The following is a 5,166-nucleotide window of genomic DNA, read 5'->3' on the forward strand; positions in this document are numbered from 1 at the left end:
TTCACAGTACCGCTCAACACCGTACTGCGCAATTATAAGATCGTTTCTACCAGGGGCCAATGCTATAAACAATTCGAAGTTTTTTTCGAGAAAAAAAATCTTTCGTAAAAACGCAATTTTTCACGTACGAAAAAAAGTTCGTAATCTCGAAGAATTTATCGCTGTTTGTATTTTTTTCGGCCATTGCTATAAAGCATAAAACGTATACGTCACTAAAATTCACGAACTTTTTTATCCGTAATACATAGTAGTTATATAATAGTAATTTTTATTGTAATTTTTATTTATTAGGCCTAATTAATGAATTTTATTAGTCATTAAGTATGCTGTGCTGTCTATTCTACTTTTATGAATATTTTTACATTCTAGTATTTGGTGTTTAAAAAAGCTGTGTAAAATTAAAGTAGGAACATGAATTTAATTTTTTCGGGCGAAGACTTAGATTTCGAAGTTGCAGAAAATTAGCTTCGCCACCGATTGCCTCGAGAGGTTGCTGTTTAAAACATTACTTAAAATTACTATATATATATATATAATGATTTTTTATCGAACAAAATCAGAAATCAAACTAAATAGGCGCAGAAATTATATTTTTGTTTTGTTTTTCAATATCATTTTAGTTTAATGGTCGCTTTTTTAACGAAGATGATTCTGACAACGTTTTTCGAGAGCAGTATCGAGTCTCAAGAGCTGTATTAGATTTTTTAGAAACTAGGCTTAAAGATGATTTGCAACATTATACTAAGCAATTTGCAACATTATACTAAGCATTTCTTCATTTTATTGGCACAAATGTTTTTTTTCATGTTCTCAGAGACTGTCATGGAATCTTTACCAACACAATTTATCGTATTATACAGTGTAGGAGAAGCTATTTTCAATGTTAGTGTATTAAGTTAATAAAACTATTGGAAGTATATATATATTTACATATATATATATATATATATATATATTTAGATATATATAAAATTGATATATACTATACATTACATCATGTTATCACTGTTAATTTTATATACTGTAATATATCTCTGCTGTTTTTGAATAGAATGATTAAATTGCCATTATTATTACCCTTGTTATATATCATTAGCACTGTTAGTAGCTTACTTTACATTAGTTTATAACTATTTGTATATAAACTCGAATGTAAAATCTTTATTTAGAAATATGATTGATTGATTACATACTTATATTATGTTAATATATACTATATATTACATACTTATACTATAACATTTGTAAATAAATATATATATATATATATATATATATATATATATATATATATATATATATATATATATATATATATATATATATATATATATATATATATATATATATATATATATATATATATACATATACATATATATAAAATATAATGTAGCAATACATATTTTTATTTAAATAGTTTGCTAATTAAAACATACTAAGCTTCTCAAGAAGAACCTCTTTGTTTTCTCTGATCTTTATTGCTAGTAACATTTTAAGTTCTTTAAACAGCATTTTATTTTGTTGTGTATTTGTGTATCATTTTGTTGTGTATTTGTGTATTATATGGCATATTTATCAACTCTTTATACTTTTCTTTAGTCAAACACTATGAAAAATTTGTTTAATCAGAATTACTATCGAAAACCTTCATAAATAAGTATGGAATTTTAAATTCATGCATGCATTGTTAACGAAGCACAACAAGGAACTGAATAATCGATTAAATGCAGATTTTAAATAATTAGTTTATTATGAAGTTACCAAAATCCTTTTAAGCTTTATCTATAAAATATCTGCATAAAAACACAAACAAAGAATGTTCAATGATTTTGAAGCGCTAACGTTGTTCCAACAATGGCCGCCAAAAATCACGAAGAAAATATCTAAAATTGAGATCAAAAATCTATCTGAAGTTTTTTTTCGAAAAAACGCATTTTTTATCTGAAAAGGCGATTCCCTTGTTCGTTTATAGCATTGGATTTAATAGCGAAGTTTTTATCTTAAAAACGGAGTTTTTTGAATGTTTATAGCAATGGACTTTTTTTTTCTTCGCTTTTTACGGTAAAAACTTCGTGTTTTACGGAAAAAACTTCGTTTTTTATGTTTATAGCATTGGCCCCAGGGCTGTGGAGTCGGAGTCGGAGTCGGAGTCGTGGAGTCGGAGTCGGAGTCGGAGCTCATTTTGGCTGGAGTCGGAGTCGGAGTTGGAAAAATTGTACCGACTCCGACTCCGGTTTAAAAAAAATCTTTCAAAGTTTCATAATTTTCAACTGGAGTTGCTCCACAAACAGAAAGCCTGTAAGTATTCAATTAACTTTGTTTCTCTGGAGAGAGAGAATATTAGAAAATTAGTGACTGAAGAAGCTGTTAAACAAAAAGAAGAACTTAATGAATGTCTCAAGGGACTCTTTGTGTTTCTTAACAGAGTGAACTATTTTGCAATCAATGTTTAATTCTTTTTTGAAAAAAATGAAGCAGTTACCAAGACATTGGCAGTAAAAGACGCCAAAACTAATCACACCAGCGAATTTCTCCAGGTCTTAGTAGAAAAGATTCTTAAAGAATATGAACTTAAAGAAGAACAAGTTCTTTCATGTTTGAAATATTGTCTAACTGACAATATTTCAAACATGATTTTGACAAATTCATAATGTTATTAGCGACTGCATAAGAGTTTATTGCATAACAAGAGTTCAGAAAAGTTGTTTGTTCAGAAATTGTTTTCTTATAAATATTGTTTAAAGCACTAAGTGGTTGGATTATTTGTATCATAGTGATGGAATAGCCAATGTTAACATTTTACTACAGTTATTTGTTGTTACAAACAAATAACTGTAGTAAAACAACCAACTATTTGTTGTTACAAATTGGTTACTTATGAAGGAGTCGGAGTCGGAGTCGGGAGTCGGAGTCGGAGTAGGAGTTGGAGTCGGTCCATGGTAAAATCAAGGAGTCGAAGTCGGAGTCGGAGTCGGAACAGCAGCTTACCGACTCCACAGCCCTGGTTTCTACACCTAGGATTGATCGAAACTTACCGTTGATTTTCAAAAGTCTACGGAAATTTCGCGACAAGACTTGTCGCGTTGGTTTGACAAGGTTCTAACTGATCCGCGAGTAGTTTTGAGTAAATCAATTTTAAAAATTGTTATGTTCCTACCATCAAAAATTATTAAAATCCATCAATAATATTTTTTACTCAGGTAACATAAGCATTTGCTATAAGTATTTTTTATTAAAAAATGTTTCACTCTTCATAGAAAAATGAACTCTTCATAGAAAAATGCAGTAAGAACCTTGTCATAGTGAAATAATCATATTCTCACTATGACAAGGTTCTAACTGCTGTTTAACGGTAGTTAGAAACATGTTTGTTATTTTGAAATTTTGTGACTGAAGCAGTTAGTTACTTTAAGTTTTGTAACTGAAACATTTATATAATAAAAAGCAAATTTTTATAAATTAGATTATTGTTTCAGTTGCAAAACAAGGTTACAACATTTTGTTTACTCATTTTTTATTTTTTTGTACTACATTTTTTGGTACATTTTAAAACTATTACATTAAGTACAACCCTTAAAGGTTTTTCATGTTTATTTTATAAGAGAAGAACAAATCGATAGTAATCTCTGTCCTCGAGAGGCATAAACAGAAATGCAGCTTTAATACCTTTTTTTTTTAAGTCTGGAAGTTCATTTGCACAATTTTGAATCTTTGGTTTTACATTCAAAACAGTGGAAAGTTGATGGACTTGTTGCTGCATTCTTTTTGTTAGTTTTTTCATTGAACTTGACGCACAGTTCATAGGTTCATTGCAATCATGGCTAGATTTAAAATGTATAATGTGAGATATTTAAGTAAATATTAGAAGAGCAACGTTAGAAAAAGGAACTGACGTGTAATTAAATAGCTTTGCTGTTACTGAATAATCCTTGAAGTCATGTGATTTCATTTGAATGATACGACAAGGATTTTTTCTGTTAACTTGTTTCAACATCCTTATCAATCCAATTGGACTATAAAAATCAGTTTTCCTCATGAGCTTTTCAATTTTGCTATGGGTATGATCCACCTCTTGGACGCATGAATGACCTGAAGAGAATACTTCATAGTGATTGAGTTAATGTTAGGATTGTCTCTTAAAAAATGTAACACAGAATTTAATAATATACTATTCCGATTTTGAGGAACGCAGGAGTTAGACCAAGTAATTAAGTCACTTAAGTCGTTTTCCTCTGCCACATCACTCAAAACTTTGCAAATTTCCCACCATTGATTCAGTCCATAATGCACAGTATACTTTTTTGGTTGTTAAAAATAAGCTGTCAAATTATACACGCTTAGCTATCTCAGATAAAAAAGGAAACTAATTTTTGCATGCGGAGTCAATATAACATTTTGAAGGTCAAAAAGTAAAATCGGAACATTTTTATCTTTTTTTTCTTTAGCACGTATATCTCTCTTTTTTACTTTTAAAAAAAAAACTTGATTTCTTTCAAAGTCTTCTCTCAATTTTTCAGAGATAGTATCAGTGTTTTCAGCAACTTTAAACTTCTCACAAAGGTCGCATCTATCCTTTTTGAGAATGTGAAAACCAAGATTGAATTCGGTGGAGAAAATATGGTAGTGCATAGATTTTTTTACTGGCTCAACATTTTCGTTTATACATTTCTCTTTGTAAAGATTATACATTTTTGAAATATTAAGGTGTGACTCAAGGTATTCTCTATTGGTACTTACACGACAATGTGACAATGTGAACTTTTGGAAAAGATTTAATGTGGTCCCTAGCTGAGTTGGTGTACGTTTTGGTGCACTGTGCGGTGTAGGTTTGCCTTTCATGGTTTCACCTCGTAGATCTTGTGCAGGAGTATTTGTTTTAACATATTTGACGTTGTGAGCTTTGTACACTAGCTTTTGTGAAATTGACTGTGTAGTAAGATAAAATGTTTTTCAAACACTGACTTTTTCTTATTTTAAATGAAAAAAATATCTATTGGCGTAATTCCTTTTTGAAAAAATTTGTTTTTCAGCGTGCCATCAGTTTTTATTTGCATTTTCACTAAAATTGTTTTCCTCGTGGTTTCTCTTTTAACTACGCAGCCTGGTTTTTATTACTGCTACAAAAAGTTTTTTTACAAATTGTTTAAATTTTAATATTACTGA

The sequence above is a fragment of the Hydra viridissima genome, unplaced genomic scaffold, assembly GCF_058129835.1.
Source record: "Hydra viridissima isolate aposymbiotic clone 2 unplaced genomic scaffold, HvirCarnegie_v1 scaffold_7, whole genome shotgun sequence".
Taxonomy (NCBI): Eukaryota; Metazoa; Cnidaria; class Hydrozoa; order Anthoathecata; family Hydridae; genus Hydra; species Hydra viridissima.